A 14,272-nucleotide genomic window follows, 5' to 3' on the forward strand; every position below is an offset into this window, starting at 1 on the left:
GCTTATTTTCATTTCACTCGATGAGAATATGTTTGAAAAGCACTTTGCAAACTATAAGGCTTTGTGCAAATATAAGTTATGACTATTGCTGAATCTGTGTCCGAAGGGGGGGTGGGTGGGTGGGAATGATTTGGTTCATCTTAACACCGCCAATTATAGGTGGGGCTGGCGCCAGAACCAGGCCTCCCGAGACCTCATCAACCCCACTGCTCGTCATTAATGCACAGCACCTGCCACCTGGTCCCTGCTGCAAAGGGCTCCCTCCTTCTCTCCCGAGCGAGGAGCCATAACTGGGGCGGATGCCCTAACCCAGACTCAAATACACGTTAAATTCCGATCAACCAGAATTGAGAAGCGGGTAGGAAAACCCACGCTGCACATTTCCCGGCAGCATAATCCAGAGGCTTTCTGTTCTTCCCGGCGGGGCCGGGCAGCTTCCCTCGAGGGCCACAGCCTGGCTAAGCTTCGCTCTGGCCCAAGCCCGCGGCTCTCCCCGGTGCGGCGAAAACGCAGGACTGCAGCGCGTCCCAGAGACACCGCCAATCTCCTTTCCTGAGAAGTGCTGGCAGTATCTAAGGGGCCTGGGAAGCGGGAAAGCTCCATTGTAAAAAGGCAAAAGAACAACCCTCAAGGAGCCGACGCAGCTGCCCGGCTTCGTGGTCAGGTCCCACGCGCAGAGGGTTGGCCAAGGCTGCTGATTAGGAAACCGAGGACCCCTTAGGCTTCCGCTGAGGAGGGTGGAGGTCCCGGTTAGTCCCTTCGGGGAGGCAGCCGCATTTCCCTCTCTGTCCGCCCAGCCCAGAGCGAGAGGGGTGACCCGAAACCGCAGGAGGAGGGCGAGCGCACGCCAGGGCTCGCTCGCCGGGACTGGGCGGACTGGGCGCGAGGAGCAGAGATGAGCACTGGTGCCCTACACACCCACCGCGCGGGGCAGGGGCTGCGTGCGACCCGCGAACAACGTCGCTTCCCCAGGCTCGCGCGTTGCGCGCGCACGCGGGTGGGCGTGGGAGGCAGGGGCGCTACTAGCACGCGGCGTGCGCGCGCGCGCCCTTCCTCTTAGGCCTGCCCAGCCCCGGCCTCAGCGCGCGTCACGAGGGCCAAGCCGGCGGGCTGGAGGGAGGGTGGAGAGGAGGGGGTGGGGCCGCGGGACTGGAGGGGCCCGAGCGGCGGCTGCGGAGCTGGGCGAGGGCGGCCGCCGGTTAGGCGGCGGCGGCGGCGGCGGCGGCAGCAACAGCGGCAGAGGCAGAAGATGGTGGCGTTGGAGGTAGGAGCGGCTGGAGCGGAGCTTTATTCCCAGGCTTGGCACCGACGCTGTCATTAGCGCCGCCTGCTCCCGCGGGCCCGCGGACCCAGCTGTCAGGCAAGGTACCACCGCCAGGGAGGGGTGAGTGGAAGGGTGGGGGTGCCCAGCGCTGATGCCGCCGCCGACGGAGTCCGGGTGCTCGCCGAAGGGCGCCCCTGGGTGCGAAAGGGGCTGCGTGGAACAATAGTGCGGACGAGCAGGGACAGCAGGAGACATTCAGGAGGCAATGCCTTTAGCCATCGAGGGAGCGGGGCGGAGGAAGGGAGCTTTGAGGGGAGAGGCGCCTGGTGTCCGAGGAGGTGCACGTTGAGATACCAGGGCTTTGAGGGCAGCAGGCGGGCCTGATGACAGTCGTGACAGGACCCGTGTGTGTGCGTGTGTGTGTGTGTGTGTGTGTGTGTTTGAAAGGTACAGCAGAGGGGGTGGGGGCGGCTGACCGGAGGTGTTGGGAATGACATTTTCAGGAATCCCCGCTAGGATCCCTCATCTCTCGGCTGACTCTCCGGGAGAAAAAGTGCGGTGATAGAAATGGTGAGGTAGGCAGGATGCACTGGTGTGTGAAGTGTGGAGGGAGGGAGTGGGGAAGGGCGGGTTTGTAAAATCCCGTGTGTTTGAGTGTGTGTATGTGTGTGCACGTGTGTGATTTCAGCCAGGCTTCCCAAACTGCACCCCAAACCCAGAGATCTGTTGGTGCCCCGACTTGCTGTGGCCATCCAAAACTGTGGGACGGAGTTTGTTATTTTGACCCTGAAACTCTCAGTACAGTCTGTGTTCTGCTCCTGTGTGTGGATGGCTCTGGTGTAGGCATTCTCGTTTCCCTTTTCTCCGGCTTCTTGAGGCGGGGATATGGAAGTGTGTATGCAGCTTTGGGGCACGTGGCAGGGAAACAGGATAATGGTTACACCCTCTGGCCTTCTTAGGGCCCCCCTTTTGAAAGGAGCTTCCACCCGGTGACACTTTCTCCTCTCCTTAGTCTATGTTCTGTAGGGGTCTTAGACACCCTGACTCTGCAGTTTCTATTGTTTATGCCTTGTCTGACCTGAAGAAGGGTCTTTAACGGCCCTATTCCTCTCCCTGTCCCCACAACTTTGAATGCCAAGGTCCAACTATACCTTCTCCTTTTACTTTTAAACACTGGGGTCCTTGTGGCTAAGGGGTAGGGTGGTCCTTGCGATGATTCTTTTAGAAAGAACTCTGGGGGTGGGGAGTATGTATAGAGAAAAATATGGTGGAGGAAGAGAATATTTTAAAAGAACAAAATTATACTGAGAAATGTTTGGTACCCCCTTGGTCAGCATTATTCAGCCAGGGCATTTTCTTGAGGAGATTGGATGCTTTATTTTGCTGCTGGTGACATCCACTCTCCCACCTTCCAAATCGGCCAGGTAGGGCTATGTATCATTGGAAACTGAAACTCTCAGGGCGGATGATGATGGTGCCTGGGTGGGTGATGTCCCTTCCTTCCTACCTGGCATAGCCTTCTAGTAGGGGATGTGGGAAATGTCAAGCTCACAATAACTCACCCAGTGGGAGCCAGGAGACAGCGATACGCCCAGAGCCTGTAGCTGTTTAATTGTCTCTGCGTGATAAAGATAGGCTTATGTGGGGATGGGTAGAGAGAGATAGGAAGGCATATTGCATATCCCCATGTCTGTCCACTGCAGTTTGACTCTGCGCCTCTGTTTCTTCTCCAGTATTCATAGGAATTAGTGCACCTTAAACTTAATATGTTGGTACTCTTTATTAAAATCTTGTGTGACTTAGATTAACCTGCTTAAAACATATTCTGATGGTAATACTTTAAATTCTACTGCATTGCTGTCAAAATCCAAACTGACTGCCCCAGTGCCCTTTGAATAGCCTGTAACAGTCATGGCTGCACAAGTAAATACACAACATGTTGGCATCAGAGAGTTCTTTCTCTTTTGTTCCTTTGCTTTCTTTTTTTTTTTTTTTCCAATTGTTTTGTTTTCTGGCAGAGGTTGCATGCTATTATTGTTACATTGGAAATAATTATAAAACTAGGCCTATTCATATAATGCTTTTTTCCTTCCCACTTATATTTTCTTAATTAATGATAATATATAGACGTGCTCTCGAAGCCACCATCATAAAGTATTCCCCCATTTCCCCATGTCCTTCAAGTCAAGCCTTTTAAAATTTTAATGTGAGGTTGTTGGATCTCATCCAAGATTTAGGGATAGATTTATAAAAATAAATTTTGCATCTTAGTTCTTACTTTCTTATTAGTTCTGCCAAATCTCTTTCTGAGAAAAGTACTTACGGAATTTTAAAACGTTCTAAGAGGTTTTTGTTTAAAAAAAAAATGTCGTCTTTATATTCACAAGTAAAATCCAGAGATGTAAATGTCTTACAAGAAAGTTTAACAATATTAGGAATTTCCAAGGTAAATAAACTATGTTTAGAGAAAGAGGAGTTATACAGCAACACAATTGATGATTCAGATATTAGTGGTTTCCTTTCTAATGTTAATGTAATAATTTTTAAATGCAATGCCTGGCTTTTCTAAAGGTTGGGCTGGTAAGGTTAACCTTGAATCCTTGTAATTCAGTCCGGTAAAAAGTTTTACCTTTTGCCGTAATCTGCAGCAGGCCATTTGTTTTGCATAGATGCCTTTCCTTCACTTTAAGTACCATTAATACTTTTCTTTTCCTTTTTGGGTCTTTTAAAGAAGTCTGTGTTTTAGAAGACATGGGAGTAGAAGACATTTGCAAATTAACCTGTGGGGCCAAAAGGAATATACTATGGAATTGAGGGAAGATAGGACTCTTATCCTACAAGGAAAAAGTAGTTGTTGCTAAAATGAGAGCATTTCAAGCATTGAAATCCAAGGTTAACCCTTTGAGGTACAGTAATTTATTTACAGGTGTATTCAGTAATTACCTATTATGTCTCAGATACTGTATACCTGTGGATAAGGGGTGGGGGGTGTTGGGAGGGTTGGAGAGTCGAAAAATAAGGAGATTTAGACCCTGCCCACAGGAAGTTCACAGCCTAGGAGAGAAGTGCTGTGTGTGTAACTAACTATAAACATGATGGAAAATAATAAGTGCCAAAAAAGTGGTATTCCTGCAGTGCTGTGGGAGTTCACGATACAACAGTGACTTCTGATGGAAGAATTAGGGTAGGTCACATGGAAGAGATAGCATTCAAGCTGGGATGTATACAGGCAGCATTTGGGCTGGCATGGTGGGAGGATATGCTTGGGGGTGGGAAGGTGTGTGCATGCACAGGAAACAGAGTGGTTCGCTTTAGCTGGAGCGCAGGGAATGCCAAGAGATGTAATGAGAGATAAGGTGAGAGAGAGGTTCTGCCAAAGCTGTGGAACAGCTTGTATGCAAGCTAGGGAGTGTGGATTTTACTCAGTGAGTAGTGATGAGCCACTGAAGGTTCTGAGGAAGAGGATTGACAGGATCAGAACTGTGCTTTGGGGCATTACTCTTGTAGCATTGTGCTGGATGTATTGAAATGACCCTATTGTCATATTAGGGGCAAGAGGATATGAGGCAGTAGGAGTGAAGAGGAGGGGATAGGCCTAGAAGGGGTGCAGGCATAGTCTGAGAAACTTGAACACTGACTGGAAATGGGGCGGGGGGGGGGGCGGAGGAGAAGGGAGGTCAAAGATCATTGTCAAACTCAGCTGAGAGAGTGATTGTGTCATTTTCAGAAAGATGGTTCGGAGGAGGGGAGGAAAGAAAAGTTTCATTTTGGCATGACACATTTGTCCAAGTGAAGGGACCAGAGTACAGTACAGGCATAGAGCTTTGGAGAGAGAACAGAGCTACAAAGAGAGATTTGTGAATCTTCTGCTTAGGGGAAATTTCGATGTCCAGGAAATTGCCAGTAAGGAAAATGGAGAGAGAAGAAGCAAAAGGTAAGAGTAGGATCCTTTAGGAATGTCTATATATAGGAGGTAAAAAGAGAAAGAAGAGGATACAAAGCAATACTAAACAAGGGGCATTGGGGGAAATGGCAGAAGTAGAGGACAGTGTCATGGAAGCTGGAAGCAATGAGGGGAACCACCCTCACTCATGCAGCACACCCCACAATGGGGATGCAATGAAGGGAAACCTATTGGATTTGACTCCTGGCTTGCCTTGATCGTCTGTGAGATAGGTGAAGTGGCGGCCAGATGGCAACGAGTTGAAGAATGGAGGGGGAAGGGTTGTATGTGTGATGGCAAATGGAGAGCAATGAAGAGACTTCCTTTTCAATAAGTTGGATGGAAATGGAGAAAGAGAGGGATATATATAAAAGGAATGGGAAAGTAGAGGGAAAGTAATGGTTTTAGTGTAGGAAGACTTGAGCCTGCCTTCTAAGCTGAGGAGAAGAATCCATTGAGTGGAAGAGAGCTTGAAAATGAAAGGGAGAGGCTAAATTGATGGACTGGAGTCTCAAAACTTCCTTCAAGAAGACAGGAGGATACTGGATGAAGACAAAGGAGGAAAGGAGGGACTCTTGAGACAGAAGCAAAGGAATTTTGAGGTGGAAAGAAAGGAACTTGGCCACAATCTTCTAAGTAAAGTAAAAAACTAGGATGGGCAGGTTGAGGCCATGAATAGAATGGGAAAAGACTTTGCGTATGTACTGTGGAGATGTAATCATGAGTCAATGATGGGTGAACTGAAAAATTATTACCCAACTATGAGGGCCTGCTGAGTTTGGAGAGCATGACCTTGTGATGGAACCAATTAGCTCTATGGAATTAGAATTGGACTACTACTTACATAATTTTTGTAATAATGAGCATGTAATGTCAATAAATACTGTTGTTCCTCCTTCCCACAAACAGGATGAAAAGAGAAACAGGTTTGTTTTAAATTAGCTGAATAAAAGACTCTAATTCCTATGATTTTCTCTCTCAGGGATCTCTGACTTGAATAAATAACACTGATAGTAAAATAATAGAAAAAAAGCAGAAGTGTTTTTAAAAAGATGAGCTTTCTCTCTTTTTATATAACAGCAGGATATGACTTTGCAGTGAAGTGTAAAGATGATTTTTCAAAAGTAAAAATCAAATATAGCACCTCACCCAACACCATCCCCTTCACAAGCACTCCAGAAGTGCTTGTTGCGTGAATGCGTGAATAAATTTATTTTTTTTAGTAAGCTATGTATACAATATAAAATTTCAGGATTTTTTTCTTATTTTTACATTGGACATTGAATGAATTACATTCCATAGCCTATTCAAGTTTTTGGTACAATTAAAATTGTCTCCATTTATTCATACCCGCTATATATGTTGAAGTTGTACAAAAAAAAAGTGTTGTTTTTTTCTTCCAAAAAATAATTGTGTTCCTTATAGAGCTTTGAGTTATGGATTGTGTCATGATTCCAGGTGAGTTTATGGAATGTCAACTGTGGTATGTGATGACTTTTGAATTTCTAACGATGAAATCATTTATTCATTCCTTCAGCAGATATTCAGTAAACATCTGTGCTGGGTCAGACACTGTTCTACAAGCAAAAGATACAGTAGTGAAAAAAAAGTCCCTACTATCACAGAACTTATAGTGGGAGGACATAAAAATTAAATAAATAAGCGGATATATGATATGTCAGATGATATTAAGTGCTTTGAAGAAGAGTAAAACTGGGGAAGGGATAGAGTGTGACAGTGGAGGAGAGGTGACAGTATTTTAATCGGGTGGTGTGCCAGTTTGGATGTATTATGTCCCCCAAAATGCCATTATCTTTGATGGAGTTTTGTGGGAGCAGACATGTTAGTGTTGATTAGATTGGAATCCTTTGATTGATGTTTCCATGGAGATGTGACTCAATCAACTGTGAGTGAAACGTTTGATTGTATAATTTCCATGGAGGTGTTACCCCGCCCATTCAGGGTGGGTGTTAATTGGATCACTGGAGTTCTGTAAAGGAGTTCACAGGCAGGAGAACTGAAGCAGCTAAGAGTGACATTTTGGAGGGCAACTGAGAGTGACATTTTGGAGGAGCTGCAGCCTAGAGAGGAACATCCTGGGAGAAAGCCATTTTGAAACCAGAACTCCAGAGCAGACACCAGCCACATGCCTTCCCAGCTAACAGAGATCTTCCCGATGCCATTGGCCTTTCTCCAGTGAAGGTACCCTATTGTTGATGCCTTCCCTTGGACACTTTATGGCCTTACGACTGTAACTGTGTAAGCAAATAAACCCCCTTTATAAAAGCCAATCCATTTGTAGTATTTTGCATAATGGCAGCATTAGCAAACCGGAACAGGTGGTCAGGGAACGCTTCTAGCAGACAGCATAAAGATATGAAAGAGTGAGCCTGCTGATAATAGGGGCAAGGCCGGAATATGCTTTTCATGTTCAAGGAAAAGCAGGAAAGCTTCTCTGGTTTCCTTGCTTCACCTGGCCGCATGACATCACACCTGATGGATGGAGTGGTTACTTAGGGACCCTGCAATATAATGCTTTGCTTTTTGTTATTCAGTCAGTCAACCATAAGACAATATTACCACATACCATATTTGGGCTGACCTGTTAGTGCTGAGGTTTAGAAAAAGGTGGATGCCTTCAATCAAACATATTTAAATTAGAAAACTTGAAGATGGATTCTGTCTGGGTAGTGATGAAATACTCGTCAGCCGGAAGTCCCTCTCCTTGGAACTGCCACATCACTCTTCAGTGGTCTGTATCTTCTTTGATTGTAGGGTTTCTTCTTTCATGATTCATATCCCCTTCTTGAGTGTAAGGTCCTTGAGGCTGGAACTATATTTTGTTCATCTGAGTATTCCCTACAAACGCAGAATAACTCTTTGCATTAGGAGATGAGTATATACTTACTGAAAAGCATGAATCAGGCATGTTCAAAGATTAAAGTAAGTCAGGTGTAAAGAATGAGGAAAAGGCTCTTGACTCGGCAGACAGCTGTTTTCAAAGAGAACACAAAATCGCCACAGGATACCAAACTAGTTTATGTGGGCAGTCCCAGGTAGTATATGTGGGAGGGGATCCCAGGAAGCACAAGTGAGAGAATGGTGAAAATGTGACAGGGAAGGGAGGAAAGCCAATAAGAGGTGGATTAATGAGCAGGTCACCAGTGGGGGCAATTGAAGCTCAGTCTTGCTGGGGACCCTCTGAGGTACTGTGTAGAATGTGCCTTAGAATTGTTCACCAAGGAATGGGAAACTGGGGTATTTATCCATCAGCTCCTATCCCTCATTGGTTGAGGGTTACTCCTGGGCCTCTTAACTCCCCAGCACTTCAGAGCTGCTATTAGCCTGAGCAAGCTCTAGAGGCACCAGAGAAAGCCCTTGGGCAGAGAAGCAGAGCTGCAGGGAGAGCTAGAGGTAGGGGGCTGTCAGTATGTTTGGGAACTGTCCACCACAGCTGTAGATGAAATCAGAAGCGGGCTGAGAGGAATGAGTCAGGGCACCAACTGCGTCTGTTCCACATGGCCAAAGAGATATAAAGATTTTTTTTTAAGTTTGGAAGCAGTTTTTGGCGTTTTAATTTAGGGATTTCAAAATACAGCAACAGCTGCCTACCTTTCAGTTCATTCATTAGCCAGTTGTTGACAAGTCTCAGTTATCTGGGATGCAAATTACTGTATATGCCCATGTATAAGGTACCCTTGATTATATGGTTGTCCCAATTTTCCAATGAGAAGGTTTGAACAAAAGTTTAGATTAAGTTGAATAGGCACATTTTGGGACTATAGGTAAAATGAAGTGCTTACTTATATTTTACTTATTAATTTATTTATGTATATTTTAAATTGCATTATATAAAATTAATAATTTAGAAATAGAGCATCCTTCCACTCACATTTTATGAAGTCATTTTATTCAAATATTTCACATGGTTCTTTGACTTCAGAGACTTTGTCATTATTAGGCCACTATTGGCATCAAAGAATATTAATTTCCATCTAACTTGTTTGAGATATAACACTTCTTAAATTTCTATATGATGCTGCCACTATAAATTTATTTCACATAAGAACATTTGTTTCTATTCTTTCTTCCCATTGATGTATATACATGATTTCCACAACCCAGCACTTCTGTATGGCTTGTGTAAGGACATCCAATCCAGGAATATCTTCTTAAATTGCTGTTAAAATCTTTGTCTTCTTTACTCCTTCATTTGTTCATTCATTTGTACTATTTCAATCATGTAGCCTCCATAAGCCTCCCAACCTAGTGTTGATTGTGGTTGTTTCAGGCTACCTTCTTCAAATAGTTCTCAAGCAGTCTCTCAAATACCTTGTCATGAAATCTGCAATCTTACCAGGTACTATTTTTTGATGTGGTTTCTCTCTTTAAACTTGGTTGACATCGCAGCTAGCATTAATGAATTGCATAATTTTCTATTCCTGCTATTTTGGAGATAATAGGCTTTTTGCTTTTTGGCATTTGGAAGAAAGATTGAGAGAATGCCCATAAAATGGGAGACTTTGTAAGGATTCAAACATAAAGAGAGTTTCTCTTTTCTGAAATATAAATTTTGAGGGAATAGAAATCTCATTTTATTTTTAGGTATATAAAGTGACGGTTGTGGGAGTTGTTGGGGTACGGTGGTGGTTCTGTGGTCCCTGCCCACTGAATTTCCTCGTCTCTTCCTCTTCTGCTCCATGGTGGGTCAATTAATGTACAATTAGTGTGGAAAATATAGCAGTGGTTAATTTCATAAAGGAGTTGATGAGCCACCATTCCAAACAATGTAATCATTTGTTTCTGACTTTTGGTAAATTTTTATCTTGAGGTCAGTTTTGAATTCATTAACAAGTAGACCTCATTTTAAAGATGAGAAATACTTGACAAGTTGTGCATAATTTTTTTTTTTTTTTTGTAAATTGTTGCGTATTTTAAATGTAGAGGAAGAGCTTGTCGCATAAAGAAATTCCATGTAATGGGGATAATTACCTCCTAATTTGGCTATTAGGATTTTTATACTGGATTTCCCTAAAGTGGATCACACTCTATTGCAATGGCTTTTAAACTTTTTGGCTGTGACCCATAGTGAGAATACAATTTATATCATAGCCCAGCAACATAGATGAGCAATATAGCCACACACACACAACATATCACTGAAAGAAAGTTTCATTCAGTAATATGTGGCCTTTATTACCTGTGATCACTCTGTTATTTAATTCTGTTCTGATCTATTCTATATTTTTTAAAATGCTGGTTGCCAACCACTAAACTGAATTCAACCCTAATGAGTCCTGACATGCACTTTTTAAAAACCCTGTTCTATTATCTTTCATCAATCAGAAGAGTGCTTAGTTTTTTGTAATACAAAATAATTCCATGTCAGGTTTTTTCATTTGTCCTAAATCATTAGCATATATTTATATTTGATGGTGTACCCTAAAGGGAAAGTTTATTTTTAAGTAGACTTTTCAAAAAGAAGCTTTTAAAGGGGTCAGTGGAAAGTACGGAAAGTACCATAAGATGAATGGATTTGTTCTTAAAAGTAGTGATTTCCCTGGGTTGTGTAAATCATGCCAAGCCACTGGCCCCAACCTCTTTGGTGGACTGATTACTCACAGGACTGGCTGTGAAATCCCCCCATGCAGCAATTTCCTGTCTTTCTCTCTTCCTTCTCTCCATAGCTGCTGCCCCAAGCCCCTAGAATTCTGCATGGTCAGTTCAATTACTTAATTCTAAATTTCAACCTAATATATTTCTTCCCAGATGTGCAAATAGTTTTTACACTTACTCCTTTTACAAATAACTTAAACACCCAAGAATTTTTATTTCCTGAGCAAATACCTGGGACAGTTTTTTCCTGAAGGAGCTAGAATTTATTCCATAGATGGACTGTTTCCGTAGCGTTGGGTAGTATGAAAATCTAACCTAATCTTATGTTCAGATATGATTGAATCCTTTATCGCTCTCTATTTATCTGATATAGGCACATATTGATTCATTTCTGTAAAGCTCAATAGGTTCCCCATCCATTGAATAAAAACAATAATAATAGTTAGAATTATAATATGCCAGACATTTTGCTAAGTACTGCACACGATTAACTCATCCACTCCTCATAATTCCTCCATTTACTTTTCATAATTTATAATTTATATTGTAGGAGAGCTTTGAGGCTCTCAGAGTTTCTTTCAGTGGCTAAGGGACAGGGAATGGACTTGCCTCCAATCTAGGGATAGGAACAGGCCACCATCCTGAAGTTCCCTTTGTCCTCCACCCACAGAAGGCCCAGGGCTGGCAGCAGCCCCCTGTCCCTGCCACAGATGGATCTGCTGTTTATGATGACCTGGTCCCACGTGGGGTGTCTGTGTGTGTTCCTGTTGCACCAACATCTCTCCAGCCTCAGCAGTGGCACTGTGGGGTGGAAAGGGCCCAGGGCGAGTTGGAACATGGCGCTGCCGTTAATTAGCCACTAACAATGAACACGTGTCTGAATTGGGCTGAGCCTCTGCTTTTGCTGTAAAGTGGAGATGTTCTTTTCCCACACAGGGCTGCTGAGAGGATCAAATGAGATATGAAGGGCTATAGAAAAGTACATTGTTGTGTCACTCCCTTCATAATGACCCTGGTCAAAAGGGACGTTTCCTTCTAAACCAGAGATTGACATATTTTTTCAGTATAGGGCCAGATGATAAATATTTTAGGTTTTGCAGGCCATATAGTCTCTGTGCAACTTCTCAATTCTGCCATTGTAGTGCAAAAGCAAACATGGACAATATGTAAACCAATGAGCAGGGCAGTGTTCCAATAAAACATTCTTTACAGGTATTGAAATTTGAATTTCATATAGTTTTTAAGTGTCACAAAACATTATTCCTCTTTTGATTTTTTTCAAACATTTGAAAATGTAGAAAACATTCCCAGCTCATGGGCAGTACAAAAACAGGCTGTGAGCTAGATTTGGCCTACAGGCCTTGGCTTGTAGACTTCTAGTCTAAACTCCCACAGCACTTTGTACCACTCATCAGCAAACAGCCACCGTTAACACTGGATTACAGCAGTTCCTGCTCATCTTTTCCATCTCTGTCTCATCTTTTCACCCCCAAATACACTCCCATCCACATTTTTCCATCTCCAGTAGGACTGGATAGGATAATAGCATACATAATATACACACATATATAGTATATGTTGCATAAATATTTGTTGAATAACTATAGATAAGAAAACCTGTTGATTTTCTAGGTGTCTGATTTTTTCATCTTTTAAAAAAAAATTTCTGCCTGTATTCTAATAAACTTCTGGGGATTATTGAGTTAATATTTTGTGATTAAATTTAACGGTTTTAAGATTCTTGACTGTAAGTTTTGTTGTTCTTTTTCTGTCTCTGCTATTAGCCATAAAAGGAAAAGAATGTCAGGGATGGAGGAAAGGAAAAACAAACAGAAAATGAAACAAACATTTTAGCGTAAAAATGGTTTATTAGAGAATAACTAAAATGGCCAGGTGTTTAGCTTTGGTCCCTTGGGCTTTCTGTTACTATCAGGAGCTCTGGAGGCTGAAGTGCAGCTCTGCTTTTTGATGTGCTTTTCCCAAAATTCAACATGGGGACCAGAACTCTTGGCATTGGCTATAAACAAAGCGGACCTAGTAGAATGTACTTTATCTTTTTTATCTGTATTTTTAGGAATCATGAACATTTCTCTGAAGAACAAAGCCTTGAATGCAGCCCCTGTTTTATTTCTTTAAAAGTACAGGCTTAGGAGTGGAAATATTAAGAAATATATACATTTTAAATTTCTTTCTCAAAATGAGATGGACAAAAACTGAATGGTGAAATTAGTGTTCAGTGTGTGTGTGATTTTTATTTTTCCAAATGATCTATAATGAATGTGTTATTCTATAATGAGGAAATTGTGTGTGTGTGTGTGTGTATGTGTGTGTATGCATGTATTTAAAGGGTGGGAAGAAAGAAATATGCTAGACTATTGGAACCAGAGTCATTAATAGTATATGCCTTTTATTAAAATTTGTTCAGGAAAGAAACAAGTCAGCTTTTGATTAAGTACTTAATTTTCTAGCCTGCCCAAATTTCTTAAATTCCCCTAACCTGGAAAAAAGATCCCTGGCACAAGTAAAATAAATTATAAAGTGTACTTTCTACTTGATATAAGTTGTTACTGCTATGGTAGGTGATATCTAGTTTTGAAGACAGAAATTTAAGCCAGTGTTAGAAGTACATATTATATGTAAGCCATGTGAGGTATTTGAAGCCAGCTTGGGGAAGAGTGGAGAATGAGAGGCTCAGAATTTTGTGGTCTATTATGTCTAAGCTGCTCCATGTGAGACCCAACATAGTACTTACCAGGAGTGCACTGACTACTTTCAAAATTACTCTTAGTGCCTGGATGCTGGGGGTGGGGAGGGGAAGGGCAGCCTTCCCCAGAGAACTGCATGGTGACAGGCAAGTAATTATCTTTTTGTCTGCAGCTTCTTATGTGGAATGAGGCTCCCCTTGATGACATAAAGAGAATGTGCTTATGAAGGTGGGCAACTGAGGTTTGCTTTATTAGGTTAGCCTTTGTGGTGAATTTTACCTTCTCTTCCTTCTGAGTTTATTTTTCCCCTTTCCTACCACCCCCTCCTTTTTCTTTCTTCTACTTGGGGAATTACAGAGAGCTTGTTTACATCTCATTTATTTTGATTGATGTCTTCCATCTTGGGGGTTTTATGCAAGTGTCTTGTTATCATTGATTGTCCATTTATATTTAGGCATGTGGCACTCAGGCTGGCCAGAGGTTTGTGTTAGTTGGCAGGGTTTGTATATGACTTAGGTCAGTCTCCTGGAAGCAGAACAGAGGAGAGGGTTCTTGTGCATGTGCTTTCTTAAGGATGCTCCCAGGAAAAACTGGTAAGAGAAAAGAGAAAAGCAGGGCAGGGAAAGGGAGGGAGCCAAGCAAGAGTGTGAGCTTAGTCAGAGGTCCACAGAGGGTGATCTCAGCCTGAGCCCGCAGGGAGCTCTGGAGTATGAGCTAACCTCAAAGGTAGTGTGGGTTGGAGTT

The 14,272-nt window shown here is 42.9% G+C and overlaps 1 protein-coding gene across 3 annotated transcripts in view; it reads left to right on the forward strand.

Moving 5' to 3' along the window:
* The first annotated feature begins 1,223 nt into the window (after positions 1 to 1,223).
* Positions 1,224 to 14,272, forward strand: part of APBA1 (amyloid beta precursor protein binding family A member 1) — a 242,624-nt gene continuing 229,575 nt past the window's right edge. For 2 of the 3 annotated variants that reach the window (XM_037797984.1, XM_037797987.1), the window contains exon 1: positions 1,224 to 1,365. The gene's annotated coding sequence lies outside the window, so the exon portion shown is untranslated. Of the gene's footprint in view, positions 1,385 to 14,272 lie in introns of all 3 variants that reach the window. The other variant, XM_037797986.1, reaches the window with a different exon arrangement.

Source organism: Choloepus didactylus, chromosome 10 (genome assembly GCF_015220235.1).
Source record: "Choloepus didactylus isolate mChoDid1 chromosome 10, mChoDid1.pri, whole genome shotgun sequence".
Classification (NCBI taxonomy): Eukaryota; Metazoa; Chordata; class Mammalia; order Pilosa; family Megalonychidae; genus Choloepus; species Choloepus didactylus.